Here is a 17,276-nt window from a genome sequence, read left to right as displayed (position 1 = left end):
TGAAAGTTTTATTTAAAATCATCCTTCCAAAAAAGCCTCTAGGTTGAGATGGCTTTACTGGCAATTCTATCAAACATCTAAGGATGACATAACACCAATTCTATGCAAAATCTTCCAGAAAATTGAAGATGAGGAAATACTTTCCAAGTCACCCCATGAGGTTATAATTGACCAGACAACTAAACCAGATAATTATATTACAAGGAAATATAACTATAAGCCAATATCCCTCATGAACATATGTGCAAAAATTCTCAACAAAATGTTAGTAAAATTGAATCCAGTGATATATAAAAAATACAATACACGATGACCAAAAGTAGGTTTTATGCTAGGGAATCAAGGTAGGGTTGATATTAGAAAAAAATGATAATTTACCACATTAACGTAGTAAAAAAAATTTTTTTTTTTTTTTTTGAGACGGAGTCTTGCTCTGTCTCCCAGGCAGGAGTGCAATGGCGCGATCTCGGCTCACTGCAAGCTCCGCCTCCCGGGTTCATGCCATTCTCCTGCCTCAGCCTCCCGAGTAGCTGGGACTACAGGCGCCCACCAACACGTCCGGCTAATTTTTTGTATTTTTAGTAGAGATGGGGTTTCACTGTGTTAGCCAGGATGGTCTCGATCTCCTGACCTGGTGATCTGCCCACCTTGGCCTCCCAAAGTGCTGGGATTACAGGCTTGAGCCACCGCACCCAGCCAAAAAAATTTATGATCATGTCAATGGATAATGAAAAAAACAGTTGCCAGAATTCCAATATTCATTACTGATTAAAATACTCAGTAGCCAGGTATAGATAAAATACCTCAACCCAATAAAATGCATCTACAAAAGCATACATAATGATGTGTACATAAAGACTAAATGCTTTCCCCCCAATGTGGGAAACAAGGGAAAAATGGACACTCTCACAAAATTGACTCGACATTGTATTAGAAGTTCTAGCCAGGGCAGTAAGACAAGAAAAAGAAATAAAAGTATTACTGATTGCAAAGGATGAAGTAAAACAATCTTTATTCATAGAAAACATAATTGCCTATGAAGAAACTCCTAAATAGTATACAAAAAGCTACTAGAGCTAATAATGTGAATTTAGAGAAGTTGCAGGATACAATCCACAATATACAAATTTAGTTGTATCTGTATATACTAGCAATGTATTAAGTTTCCTGAGACTTCCTCAACAAATTACCACAAACTTGGTGGCTTCAGAAAAACCTAGAAATTTATTATCTCATAGTTTTGCAGGCCAGAACTCCAAAGTCAAGGTGTCACCAGGGCCATGTTCTCTCTGATGGCTCTTGGAAAGAATTCTTCCTTACCCCTTCCAGCTTCTAGTGGCCCCAGGCATTTCTTTGTGGCAGCAAGACTCTCATCTCTGCTTCTCCTCTCTTTGTCTCTCTGTGTATTCTTTCTGTCTCTTATAAGGATCTACCCGTTGGATTTAGGACCCACCCTAATCTAGTATAATCTCATTTCAACCTTAATTAATTACATCTGCAAATGCCCTATTTCAAAATAAGGTCACATACTCAGGTTCTGGGTGGGTATGGATTTTGGGGAAAAATATTCAAAACATTACAAACAGTGAATAACCAGACTAAAATTTTTAAAAATATAATTTACAATAGCACTAAAAATATAAAATACTTTGGGATAAATTTGACAAAAGATGTACAAGGCCTGCACACTGAAAAGTACCAAACATTGATGACATAAATTAAATCATAGCAGTTTTTTATAAAAATTGACAACTTGATTCTAAAGTTTATATTAAAAAGTCTAAAAGACTAAGAACAGTAAAAACAACTTTGAAAAGACAAACATTTTGGAGGACTTTCACTATTTTATTGTAAGACATTATAAAGGTACAATAATCAAAACACTTTGCATAGAGCATTGCAATCCTACAGTATTTATCAGCATAAATATAAACAACTTGATCAGTGGAATGGGATAGTGAGTGAAGAAATAGACCCACACATATATGCCAGTTGATTTTTTTAAAAAATAGAAACAGAGTCTCACTCTGTTGCCCAGGCTGGAGTGCAGTGATGCAATCATAGCTCACTGTAACCTTGAACTCCTGGGCTGATGTTATACTTCAGCCTCATCCTCCAAAGTAGCTAGGATTACATGTGCATGCCATCACAGCCGACTGATTTTTTTTTATTTTTGAAGAGATGGGGTTGCCTAGGCTGGTCTCAAACTCCCAGCCTCAAGTGATCCTCCTGAGTCAGCCTCCCAAAGTTCTGGAATTATAATCATGTGCCACTTTGCTTGGCCCTCCAATTGATTTTTGACAAAGATTCCAAGGTAATTCCATGAGGAACAGACACTCTTCAACAATTGGTGTTGGAACAACTGGATAGCCATTTTCAATAACAGCAATACTTAGAAGAACTTTATCTCACATCATATGGAAAAGTTGGGTCAAACTGTATAATAGACCTAAATTTAAGAAGTAAAACATAAAGTTTCTAGAAGAAAACAGGAGAAACTCTCAGTGACCTTTAGTTGATAGAAATTTTAAATTAGAACTCAAAAACACAGGCTCTAACAAGAACAGATCAGACCAATATGTCAGATTTTATCAAACCTTAATTTTTTTTCTTTTCAAAAGATACTGTTGATTCTCTGAGAAGGATAGAGACAAATTGGTAGGAATCCCAAGGCCCCTCCCTACTACAATAAATAAAGACACATGGCTGGGCGCAGTGGCTCACGCCTGTAGTCCCAGCACTTTGGGAGGCCGAGGCGAGTGGATTACGAGGTCAGGGGTTCGAGACCAGCCTGACCAACATGGTGAAACCCCCGTCTCTACTAAAAATACAAAAATTATCTGAGTGTGATGGCCGGCGCCTGTAATCCCAGCTACTCAGGAGGCTGAGGCGGGAGAATTGCTTGAACCCAGAAGGCGGAGGTTGCAGTGAGTTGAGATCGTGCCACTGCATTCCAGCCTGGGCAACAGAGCTAGACGCCGTCTCAAAAAAAAAAAAAAAAAAAGACACACACTACCAGAGTACAAGAGACTTGCTTGAAAGCCACACAGCTGAGAAGCTGCTGGTCCACAGTGAGACCTGAGCTGGACTAGAACTTACTGTACAGCAAAAACCTGACCTTCATGCTTCTAGTTCTGGACAAGATGGAGCGGCCCCATCCCTCCAAGGCCTTCCCTATTACAACTAAAAAAACCATAGTCATAATACAACAAACATGCATAGGAAGACTCTGAAAGGTAGGACGACTGAAAGGTAGGAAGAGGTAGACGGACTGCCTAAGGACCTTGGAACTTAAGGAACAACACGACAGCAAGTTCCCTTGATTTCCTTATTGTCTCCTATATATAATGAATAGGACTCTGGGAAAGCCTCTTATCAGGAGCATCCAACAGTCATGAACATGAAGAGCTTCAAGAAAACCTGTTTCCTCTAGCCAAGTACAGAGGAAAAGGTTATTTAACAAAAAACATTTTTGGATATGTTTATGCTGTCAAGAAAAATCCCAAGTGGTAGAGTGTAATTTCATTTATATAACATTCTTGAAATGACACCATTATAGAGATGGAGAGCAGTTTTGTGGTTGGCAAAAGTTAGCAGGAGAGAAGGAAGGGAAGGTGACTTTGGTTATAAAAGGGTAGCACCAGTAATGTCTGTGATGCATCTTGCCTGTAGTGGTGGTCATACAAATCAATACATGACAAAATTGCATAAAACTAAATATATACATACACATGCAGATGAGTGCATGTAAAAGTGGTGAAATCGGAATAAGGTCAATGGATTGTAGCTATGTCAATTTTCTGGTTGTGATATTGTACTATAGCTATGCAAATGTTACATTTGAGGGAAACTGGACAAATGGTACAGTGGCTATCTCTATATTATTCCTTTTTGTTTAGTAATAGCTTTATTAAGATATAATGCATATATTATAATATTTACCCATATAAGGTGTATAATTTAATGCTTTTTGTATATTCACAGATATGTACAACCAACATCACAATAAATTTTGAGACAGAGTCTTGCTCTGTTGCCCAGGCTGGAGTGCAGTGGGACGATTTCGGCTCACTGCAACCACCGCCTCCTGGGTTCAAACGATTGCCCTGCCTCAGCTTCTCAAGTAGCTGGGACTACAAGCATGCGCCACCATGCCTGGCTAATTTTTTGTATTTTAGTAGAGACGGGGTTTACCTATGTTGGCCAGGATGGTCTGCAATCTCCTGACCTCATGTTCCACCTGCCTCGGCCTCCCAAAGTGCTGGGATTACAGAGGTGAGCCACCGCGCCCGGCGATAAGTTTTAAAATATTTTCATCACATCAAAAATAAACCCCATGCTCTGTAGGTATGATCCCTACCTCTTCCGACCCTACAGCCCTAACTGACCACTAATCTACCTTCTTTCTCTATGGATTTGTCAATTCTAGACATTACATATGCATGGAATCATACAATAAGTCAGTTTTTCATGGACTTATCATTGGTATGTCTTTTTTTTAGAGCTGAATATTCAGATCCTTTGCAACATATTTTGTTGGGTATTTTTAGTTTTGTTTTGCTTTTATATTGGTAAAATATACATAACATAACTTTTACCATTTTAGCAATTTTTAAGCATATAGTTCAGTGGCATTAAGTACATTCATATTGTTGTGCAACTAAGTAGGAAGTGGGACTCAACTCTGGAGGCATGGCTCAGACACTGGACCCAATTAAAGACCAGTTAAAACAAAGACAGGGTGGAAGCAGCTTTCAATAAGACATGCTCACCAATGTGCCATGTCAGTTTACCATTCTTATCACAACACCTGGAAGTTATCACCCTTTTCTATGGCAGTGACCCAATGACCCAGAAGTTACCGCCCTTTCTCTAGAAATTTCTGCATAATGCACTCCTTAATTTGTATATACATAAAAGTGGGTATAAATATGACTACAGAACTGCTTTTGGGCTGCTACTCTGGGCACACTGCCTATGGGGTAGCCCTGCTCCACAAGGAGCAGTTCCTCTGCTCCTGCTGTACACTGCTGCTTCAATAAAAGTTGCTGTCTGTATTAGTCAGGGTTCTCTAGAGGGACAGAACTAATGGGATATATATAGGACTCCTGTAGGCCTTTGGAAGACCTCCACTAATAATTTAACAGAATCAACACTCAGCCAGAAGTGGTAACATGATGCTGTGGATGGGAACAGGAGCATTAATTTTTCTCTCCTTTACCATAACACTTCTTTTCTATGGCTTTAGCCAGCTGCCTTCTCCTGGGAACCATCTCTTTTGTCCTTGTTGGGTTTAGAGGCCACTCTAAGGTCCAACCGGGCACCATGCTGTCATTGTTAATCTTGTTTGCTCTTCCAATTACCCTGATCCAGTGTGGGTAGGAACAAAACTCTATAGTAAATATTTCAAAAAGTATAGCATCAGAGAGATCATCTTGATGGTTGCTAGATTTGTCATCAATATCTCCAGGTTAGAGAGTTCCATCTTCTGGCCTATCCAGAAAATCTCACAGCCATGTCCCCAGACCTCCTAACTAACCATAGTGATCCCAAAGTGTCCAAATCCCTACTTGTTAAATAGAACTCTCCCCCCACTTAATGGATTCCACCTGAATCACCCCCACCACTATTACCTGGAACTGGCAAGTTGATTATCTATATCTCCAGTGCACTAATGATTCTATCTTTTGCACTCACTGTTGTGTTAATGACAAAAAAGCAGAAGTCTCCCTACAATGATCTGATCCAACTCTAGTTCTAGTAAGAACTCTAGTAGCTCTTAGGGCTGCAGCAAGGTAATGAGATTCCACTTGTGAGCAAGGAAACCATATATGGTGCCTTCTCCCGATCAGAACATACAGGGGGAAAACAACAAAACAAAACAAAACAAAACACAACCACCTAATCTGGGAAGGTGGGAGTACTGCCCCCTTTTGGAAAACAAAGATTGTTCAACCACCTCCATTAGAACGGGAAAAATATCTCTATAGACCTAACTTGGCAGCAAGAACAAACATCACACCCCATAGAGCCTCTGTGTCCCAACTGGGCTTATTGTTTGTGGTCATAAATGGGGAAAAGTCACACCTCATAACTACTACTGTCTCTCCAGGGAGTCACCTGTTCTTTTAGGAATAGCTTGCCCTTATATATAAACAACTTAAAACAGAGGTAAATGTACTTTGGCTCCCCTTGCCCCTCCAGGGGTCACAGTCTATAACCCCATAACACCCAAGAACACCAGAAGTAAATGAGCAATTGGATTAATTCTGGTGGGAATTGGGGCAGCAGTAGGACTAGCAGCACTGTGGGGCAGATTTGCTTACCACAAGTCAATTCTAAAGAACTTGACTCAAGCCCTAGAATCCTCAGCCACCAACAGAGATCAGACACTAAAGAGAATTGAAGAGTCCCTAGACTCTTTGGCAAATGTAATTCTCAATAACAGACTAGCATTAGATTATTTACTAGTTGAACAAGATGGTGTCTGTACAGCTATTAATAACCTGCTGCACATATATTAACAACTCTGGACAAGTTGACATTAACATTCAAAAGATATACAAGCAAGCCACTTGGTTACGTAGATATAACCAGGGCACTGACCCCAACTATATTTGGTAGACTATCAAAAATGCCTTCCCAAATTTCACCTGGTTTTTACCTCTCCTAAGACCTTTGATAGCTATCATGTTGTTACTAATTTTGGGCTGTTGCTTGTTCAATCTCTGTGTAAAGTTTGTGTCTTCTAGATTACAACAGTTCCAGATAAAAACAATGCTGGCACGAGGCTTCCAATTCATTCCATCTACTGACTTAGAGAATAAAATTGTCCTGCCTCTGTGCTCCTTGGATCAAGTATCCAGAGATTTTTACTCCTCCAGTGCTAGGCAGGGTATATGCCCATAAACTCAGCAGGAAGCAGTTACAGAAGATAGGCCTCCGTCCTTCTGCAGCCCCTTTAAGATTAAGGAATATCTAATCTCTGAGGGAAGAATGAGGTAGGAGGCAAGACTCAACTCCAGAGGTGGGGCTCAGACACCAGACCAAATTGAGGACTAGCTAAAACAGGGACAGTAGAAGCAGCTTTCCGTAAGACATGCCAACCAGTGTGCCATGTCAGTTTACCATTGCCACAGCAACACCTGGAAGTTGCTGTCCCTTTTCATGGCAATGACCTGATGGCTCGGATATTACCACACTTTTTCTAGAAATTTTTGCATATCCACTCCATAATTTGTATATATTTAAAAGTGGGTATAAATATGACTACAGAACTGCCTTTGACCTGCTACTCTGGGCAAACTGCCTATCAGGTAGTGCTGCTCCACAAGGAGCAGTACCTCTTCTGCTGCTGTACATTGCTACTTCAATAAAAGTTGCTAATACCACCTGCTTACCCTTGAGTTTTTTTCCTGGGTAGAACCAAGAGCCCTCCTGGTCTAAGCCCCAGTTTGGGGTTTGCCTGCCCTGCATCACAATTATCACCACTATATATCTCCAGAAGTTTTTCATCATCCCAAACTGAGCCCAGGATAGAACAGTCCTACTCCCTGAGTATTAAGGGAACTAAAAATCTTAACACCACAAGAACTGGTTCTGATGCAGATCAAGAGTGAAGCTGGAAGATGTTCTCTGTTAGTTCCTGCTACTTGGATTCCTGGCCTTACTGGGTCTAGTTCTTCAGATTACCCCTCAATTCTGTCAGCTAACTCAAGTCTTTCCCATCATTTCACTTTTCTCCCTATAATATCCTGATGATTTGATTTTCTATATCTTCCTACACTGCACGATAAGGACAAAGATCATTTTATTTTGAAAATGTTTTTGGTTTCTGAAAAATAAAAAACAACTTCCTTTAAGCTGTACCTAATACATAGGGGCTATTTTGAGGAGTAAATGAGAAAATGCAGAGTGGTTACATAATCATATTTTATAATGTGGAAATGATCATTCTCTGTGAAAAAAAAATCAAAGCTTTAGGCAGGATGACCAACGAGCAGGCTATTATGGGACTACAGAAGATAAGTATATGATGGTGACCTAAACCTGGAGAGACATAGTGAGGATGGAGAAAAGTGTATTGAAGAGATATTAAGAAGGAGTTGATAGTAGGCTTTGGCAATTGATTGGATGTTGGGAGTAAAATAGAGCAAGGGATCATGCCCAGTTTTCTACATTTTGGCAGCAGAATGGATGCTTGTGCCATTCACTGGTAGAGCAAATGTAAGATAAGGGAACATACTGGAGGCTGGGAAAGAAGAGATTTTTTAAAAGGGATATGATGGAGCCAATTTTGGACCTTTTGATGTTGAAGTACCCTTGTGACAGCCACAAGAGGTCCAACAGAGGACTGGATAACTGTCTGGGGTCCTGGAGAAAGAAGTATGGGCTGGAGATAAGGGGTTGGAAGTCCTTATTGCTAGAATGATAGTTAAAAACTACAGAAGTGGGTGAGATCAGTCAACGAAGATGGAGACTGAGAATTCCAACATTTAGGGAAACAATATAGCTCGTGTGCTAAGAGCAAGAGTTCAATCTGTCAGATGTAGCCAGGTCCAAACCCCTTCTCTGTCCTTTACTAGCCCTGTGATCCCAGGCAAATCTTTCAAACTATTTGTGCCTCATTTTTCTAATCTGTGACAAAAAGATAGTTATTGACCATACATTATAGGATACTTTTCAGGATTCCATGAAAATATTTATTTATAGAAAAGATTACAGAGTAAGGGTTTCATAACTTGTAGTTCTAGTGAGCCATAAACATTTCTTATGTTAGCATGAAGACTGCTATAGGTTAACTAATCAATAAAAGCATCAAGTTTTTATGAGAGCATGTTCAACACTGAATGCTATTCCTTAGTAATTGTTTCACTCAGCTCACCAAGGCAGGGGAACCACAGGGACTCTGAGACCAACCTGACATGTTTCATTAATAAAGTGTGTATTTGTCTGGATTTCCCCTTGTGTTGTGTATACACTGATAGTTTTTAGATGGCTAGCACATATTTTTCTAAGATGATGAATGAATACGTTTGTGCACTGTTTAGATATATTTCATAATAACTGTGCATGACCTTCAGTGTCAAAAGAAAATGAAAATGACAGAGTAGAAAACTCCAAGGGCCTGTCCCTTCATGGAAACACTGGGAAGAAAAGCAATAAGTATAAATTTTACCAGGACTCTGGAAAATAGTCAAAGATTTATCACAATCAAGCAAATGTTGAATCAAGAATATGGCTACTTAACCATGATAGAAGAGCTTTGTGACATTTTAACTTAGCCCTGCCTCAGCCCACTTGCTAGTGCAGTGGTGGTCTTGAAAATAGGGCCCTACATTTCTAATGTGGACACCTGGATTTAGAGGTAACAGAGCAGACTTTGTTCCCAAGGATTTTTTAAAATGAGAAAGAAATCAGGACATTCCAAAGAAACAAAATCTGAGGGAGTTCGTTAACACTATATCAACACTACAAGAAAATGCTAAAGAGAGTCTTTCAGGTTGAAATGAAAGGACATGGGCAAATATAAAAATCAGTGTTATTATAATTTTGGTATGGAATTGCTCTTTTTTTCTATATAACTTAAAAGACAAATGTATAAAACAATAATTAGAAAAAAAATAGAAGACCTGAATAGACCTGCAGTAAGTAGAGAGATTGAATCAGTAATTATGAATTCAGCAAAATTACAGGATAAGATGTAAATATAAAAAATACGTTGTGAGGCCGGGCGCGGTGGCTCACGCTTGTAATCCCAGCACTTTGGGAGGCCGAGGCGGGCGGATCACGAGGTCAGGAGATCGAGACCACGGTGAAACCCCGTCTCTACTAAAAATACAAAAAATTAGCCGGGCGTGGTGGCGGGCGCCTGTAGTCCCAGCTACTCGGAGAGGCTGAGGCAGGAGAATGGCGTGAACCCGGGAGGCGGAGCTTGCAGTGAGCCGAGATCGCGCCACTGCACTCCAGCCTGGGTGACAGAGCGAGACTCCGTCTCAAAAAAAAAAAAAAAAAAAAAAAAAAAAAAAAAAATATACGTTGTGTTTCTATAAACCAGTAATGAACAACGCAGAAAGGAAATTTAAAAGCACCTCCACTTATAAAAACATCAAAAACAATAAAATACTCAGGAATAAATTTAGCCAAGGAGGTTAAGACTTATATACTGTAAACTATAAAAGGTTCTTGAAAGATATTTAAAAGATCCTAAATAAATGGGAAGACATCCCATATTTATGGATTAGTAGACCTAATATCATTAAAATGGCAATGCTTTCCAAATAAGTCAACAAATTCAATGTAATTCCTATCAAAATCCCAATGCCCACCTTTTTTTTTGCAGAAAAAGAAAAGAAAGAAAATATAAATATAAGGTAGAAAATAAATAGAAACTAGAGTGGAAAAGCCAGTACTAGAATTCATATGGAATCACAAGTATTTGTGTGTGTGTGTGCTTACAACATAGATTCTGAATTAACTTTAACATTTGGTAAAATGCATCAGTTGACAGAACTTCATGGACTTAGTACTGGTGTTCAAAAGAGAGTTATTCCTGGGGATCCCACTAAATTTAAACATGGTATTCCTTATAATCTTATGAAAGTAACTAAATATAAGATAGTGAAAAATAGGTATGCGTCATTTTAACTATGGTCTTGCCAAAATTTTCCATACCAGGCCAGCATTAGGTGCTGTTGCTCACAACTGTAATCCCAGCAATTTGAGAAACTGAGATGGGAGGATTACCTGAGGCCAGGAGTTCAAGACCAGCCTGGGCAACATAGCAAGACTCCATCTTCACATAAAATAAGAAATTAGCTGGGCATAGAGGCACATGCCTGTAGTCCCAGCTACTCAGGAGGCTGAGGTAGGAGCTTGAGCCCAGGAGGTTGAGGCTGCAGTGAGCCTTGATTGTGCCACTGCACTCAGCCTGGGTGACAGAGTGAGACTCTCCCTCAAAAAAAATTCCCATAGTAATAAAATCCATTGTCCTAATATATCCCATAGTGGACATAGATATTCTGAAACAATGAATAATACATTAAATTTAAATTAAATCTTTCGTATTTACAAAGTGACTTGATAAAATGGGACCCCATGCACTCCTCAGTCAAAATAGCTAAGATGGTCCAATATAAATTAAAACGGCCTTCAAGGATCAAAACTTATTGTATAAGACATAATTAGTGGGTAATTATCTCCACTGCTTCTCCATTTGTAACCCAATCTTGCCTGTTCTTAAACCTAAAGAAAAATGAGTGGTACCCCATGGTGATTACTATAACCCTAATGCTGTGGTCCTATCCATTAAGGCCTCCAAATCCAATAATCAATATTATTAAAACTACTAACTCCATCTAATCAGCAGACAATAAATATTTTGCCATTATAGCTTTGACTAGTATGTTCTATTCAGTGACTGTTTCAGTAGCCTCTCAGTTGCAGTTTGCCTTCTCTTTCAGAGAGATACAATACACCTTTATTAAGCTTCTCATGAGGTATCTCAATAGCTTTGTCATCATGCACAATTTTTATGGACAAGATCTTATCTGCACCCAGCTTTCTCCAGGAATACAGCCATGGCATTACATTGATAACATCTTCCTAGGAGATTCATTTGACATACTCATTAAGGACATACAAGTCCAACATCCTTAAGTTATTTTGGGGTTCTGGAAGCAACATATTCTTCATTTGCAAATTTTACTTAATCTCACTGATGCTGCCACTTACAAATCAGCCCAATCAAAATGAGATATTCTCTAATAGAAGGCTCTAAAATTTGTCCAGATTAAAATCAACAGACACTTCCATTAATGCCCTCAGAGACTCCTTCACTGGAAAGACTTCACCAACTTCAACTTCTTCTCATGCCTCCTGGTATCTCTGAACTACCTATAATGGCCATAAATTGCCCATAGCCTTCTGATATGAAAAACTGCCTTTCTCAGCTCCGTGCTAGACACCATGAGAGTAAAAATTGCTGGGCATATACCAGGCTTCTCTGAAAACAGAGGCTCTCATAGACCCTGAGCCTGTGATCTTTTGTACCCAGTTGCTCAATATGCCCTGGATAATGGACACAGCACATCACAAGCTTGGCACAGTGATGGAGGCCTCCTTGATACAGGACAGAGCCAAACCTGGGTCCTCTGATATATTCCACCTGCAGGAGGGGATGGTATTCCCTGTCCTCAGTCCCTTGCCAGATGCCATGTTCATGGAGGTCACCCCTCTCCAAACCCTTTTGCTACCTAGCGACCCCCTTAGGATTAACTGAATGAAAAACAATGGGAGTTAATAGACTATAGGGAAGGCATTGCCATTATCATAAGTTATGGAGCTCAGTGGAATGGGTCTGCTTTTCATCCCTTAACCAGGAATTTCCTGACAAAGAATGTGAACCAAGGATCAGCACAATTGGTGAAACTACAGGCAGTCATCTTAGCACTGGATGCCCTGGTTAGCAAATGATCGGCACATTTTTACAAACTCTTGGGCCATTGCCCAAGAGGTTTTCCCTTAAAGGTAAAGAACTTTGGAAATCTCTAGCCTCATAGACACCCAAAATATAAATCAAAATCCCACATGTCTCTACACATACTAAGGCCACAATACAAGGTCTCACCAGTCTCACCAGGGCACTCCTTATCTTCTTTGGAGTTTCAGACATTACTGATAATAACCAAAGTACACATTTCGTATCTCAAAATACATAATGCTGGACTCTTGGAAAAGGCATTCAATAGAACTTTTGACTCCCTGATGGGTCCCAGCTAGCCAGTTTTATCAAAAGAGATCTAATGGTTTCCACAAACAACTCATTTTAAAACTCCAGTCTGGTATATGGACCACTAAGTGGGTTTTGCTGTTACTCCAGGCCTTAATCTCTCTTAATTTAAGGTCTTTGGCCATCTCACACCTCACAACATTAAAAAAAGAAAACCTTTTCATCACCCTTTCGTGTATTCAAAGAGAGATATATATCACCTCCATGCTTATGAAAACTCATTATATATGTGCCGCACTTTAATATTGTCTCCTCCTATCTTTATGGATTTTTAATCCTGCACCATCCCATAAGTGCTGGAGGCCAGGTCAAGGGTGCAAGCTCTCCTAAGATCTGTTAATCATAGATTGTCCCGTGGGTCAGGCCCTTGCCCATCTTATATGAGAACCATTTGTGACTAAACTTCTACCACCCAAAAACCATTATTAACATTTGGGTTATAAGGCATGGATAATTAGTCTGAGATCTACCTCTGCTTTCCTCCAGAAAATTAAAACTAGTGCTCAAGAGCTAACAATAAACATTACTCAAGAGTCCCACAGACAATGTGGACTACCAAGAAAAGAGATAGAAAACTCCTCTTAGCAAATGAAAATCACATTTGGAGAGGGTAATGGAATCAACACCAAATCTCATAATGACAAAACCAGACAATCCCTCCTTGATAATAACGCACATGAGGGGAGGAGAGAATCAGCATCAAGAAACAAAAGTCTGTCATATACGGCTACACACCATTTTATTGGATATTGATCTTATTACTGCCAGTCTGGATGCTTTTGATGGTTTGCAGTCCAGAGGCCAAAACCTGAAAATAATTCATTGTTTCAACTAAACCTGGCAAATACTGAGGCCCACATGCCATCAAGATTGGCTAATACAAGCCCTACAGCCCAAACACCTCACTGGCTTTTCCCTCACCGACTGAACTGACAACTGAGGCAAAGATTCCACAGTCATGGGTTAAACGGTAGGCACTGACTACAGACTAGTGCTGAAATTCCAACCCTGGCCAAAGATACTTTAATTGGCAAACAACCTGACACCATATTAACAACATGCTCCCAAATCAAGCCATATGATTTAAAGTCTTTTTACAGCAGAAACTCTCTCATCAACCATCTGGGCAAAACCTTGGACTGTTGGGAGCTTTGAGATTTAGCCATCCTCAATTAGAGCTTTATTTTTGTCAGTCAAATTCTAGGACTTTACTCCAATTACAGCAGTATTTTGGATACTGACATCACTTTTGCTACTTGTGCATCCACAAAGCCCCCTGACTTACAAAATACCTGCAAGATCTGAAGTTAGCAAACTAACCTTACAACTTAAGGAACTAGAAAAAAAAGAACAATCTAAAGTCAAAGTTAGCATAAAGAAGGAAATAAGATTAGAGCAGATATAGATAAAATAGATTAGAAAAACAATAGAGAAAATAAACCACACCAAGAGTTACTTCTTGGAAAAGATCAAGAAAATTGACAATGTGTAGATAGGTTGACTAAGAAAAAGAAGATAAAATTACTAAAATCAGAATTGAAGGTGGAGCATTACTGTCGAATTTATAGAAATGATAAGAATAATAAGAGTACTATGAATAATTATACACCAAAAAATTGGATAACCTGGATGAAATGAAAAAATTCCTAGAAATGCAAAGCCTACCAAGAATAAATCATAAAGAAATAGAAAATGTGAATAGATCTATAACTAGTACAGATATTGAATCAGTAATCAAAAACCTTCCAACAAGGAAGATCTGGACCAAAGACGTCACTGGTAAATTCTACCAAACATTTGAAGAATAATTAACACCAATTCTTCTCAAACGCTTCCAAAAAATTGAAGAAGAAGGAATACTTCCTAACTCACCCTATCAGGCTAGCATTACCTTGATATCAAAGCCAGATGAAGGCAAAACAAGAAAAGAAAAATACATACCAATATCCCATGTGAATATTGATGCAACAATACTCAACAAAATACTAGTGAATCAAATTAAGTAGCATATTAAAAGGATTATACACTATGACAACGTGGGCTTTATTCTGTGGTTCAAGGATTGTTCAACATATGAAAACCAATTGATGTAATATATCACATTAACAGAATGAAGAAAAGAACACATAATCATCTAAATTCATGCAGGAAAAGCATTTGGCAAAATTCAACACACGTTCTTGATTTAAAAAAAATCAACATACTAGGTGATGTAGTTTGGTTTGTTTGACCCCAATAAATCTCATGTTGAAATTTGATTTCAAGTGTTGTTGGAGGTGGGATCTAATAGGAATACTTTAATACTGTTAGGATGTAAATACTACCCAAAATGATATACAGATTCAGTGCAATCCTTACCAAAAATAAAATACTTTTTTAAGAATTAGAACATTTCCTAAAATTAATATAGAATCAATCTAAAAGAGCCTGAATAATCAAAATAATCTTGAAAAAGAACAAAGTTGGAAGTCTTACACGTCCTGAATTCAAAAATTACTACAAAGCTACTATATTTGTCTGCTTGGGCTACCATAACAAAATACCATGGACTGGGTGGCCTAAACAACAGAAATTTATTTTCTTACAGTTCTGAAGACTGGAAGTCCAACATCAAGGTGCAAGCAACCTTGGTGTTTGGTGAGGGTTCTCACTTTGTCCTGCAGATGGCTGCCTTCTTGCTGTGTGCTCACAGGACCTCCTGTTTGTGTGCATGCTGGATGAGGCTGCGGGGAGGAGAGAGGACATGTGAGAATGCTTTCATGCTTCTTCTTATAAGGGCACTAATTCTATAGGATCAAGGCCCCACCCTTATGACCTAATTTCCAATTAATTACCTTCTTACTCCAAATACAGCCACACTGGGGATTAGAGCTTCAATATATGAATTTTGGGTGAACATAAACATTCAGTCCATAAGACTTGCAGTAATCAAAACAGTGTGGGTGGTACTGGCAGAAAGACAAACATAAAGACCAATGGAGTAGAACTGAGAGCCCAGAAATTAATGCTCACATATATGGTCAAATGATTTTTGACAAAGGTGCTAAGACCATTCAATGAGGAAAGGGCAGTCTCTTCAACAAATGGTGGTTTAAAAAAAAGAAAACCTCTAAATATCCACATGCAAAAACATGAAGTTGGACCGTTGCCTTACACCATATACAAAAAATAACTCAAAATGGATCAAAGACCTAAATGTAAGAGCTAAAACTGTAGAACTCTTAAAAGGAAATACAGGAAGAAAACTTCATGGCATTAAATTTGGCAATGATTTCTTGGATATGCCACCCAAAACACAGGCAGCAACAAAAAATAGATAAATCGGACTTCTCTAAAATTAAAAACATTTGTGCATTAAAGGACGCTATCAACATGGCATAAAGGCAATGCACAAAATAAAAGAAAATATTTACAGATCTTATATCTGATAAAGGGTTAACATCCAGAATATATTAAGAGCTCCTCCAACTAAATAACAACAACAAAAAGCAGGCAATCTAATTTAAAAATGAGCAAAGAGAATCATGCTGAATGGGCAAAAGCTGGAACTATTATCTTTGAGAACTGGACTAAGACAAGTATGCCTACTTTCACCACCATATTCAACATAATACTGGAAGTCCTAGCCAGAGCAATCAGGCAGGAGAAAGAAATAAAAGGCATCCAAATAGGAAAAGAAGAAGTCAAGCTATCTCTTTTGCCATCCATATGATTCTATACACAGAAAACCCAAAAGACTCTGCCAAAAGGCTCCTGGAACTGACAAATGAATTCAGTAAAGTTTTAAAATTTTTGTAGAGATGGTGTCTTGCTATGTTGCTCAGGCTGATCTTGAACTCCTGGCCTCAAGCGATTCTCCTGCCTCGGCCTCCCAAAGTGCTGGGATTATGGCAGGAGCACCGGGCCTCCCCCATCCAACTTTTTTTTTTTTTGATCCAAACAAAAATTTTATTCATTTTTTTTTTTTTAATTATACTTTTAGGGTACATGTGCACAATGTGCCGGTTTGTTACATATATATACATGTGCCATGTTGGTGTGCTGCACTCATTAACTCGTCATTTAACATTAGGTATATCTCCTAATGTTATCCCTCTCCCCTTCCCCCACCCTACAACAGGCCCCAGTGTGCGATGTTCCCCTTCCTGTGTCCATGTGTTCTCATTGTTCAGTTCCCACCTATGAGTGAGAACATGTGGTGTTTGGTTTTCTGTCCTGGCAATAGTTTCCTCAGAATGAGGGTTTCCAGTTTCATTCATGTCCCTACAAAGGACATGAACTCATCCTTTTTTACGGCTGCATAGTATTCCATGGTGTATATGTGCCACATTTTCTTAATCCAGTCTATCATTGTTGGACATTTGGGTTGGTTCCAAGTCTTTGCTATTGTGAATAGTGCCACAATAAACGTACCTGTGCATGTGTCTTAATAGCAGCATGATTTATAGTCCTTTGGGTATATACCCAGTAATGGGATGGCTGGGTC

This window comes from Hylobates moloch, unplaced genomic scaffold, assembly GCF_009828535.3.
Source record: "Hylobates moloch isolate HMO894 unplaced genomic scaffold, HMol_V3 SCAFFOLD_7, whole genome shotgun sequence".
In the NCBI taxonomy this organism is placed as follows: Eukaryota; Metazoa; Chordata; class Mammalia; order Primates; family Hylobatidae; genus Hylobates; species Hylobates moloch.
This window is presented reverse-complemented; position numbering follows the sequence as displayed.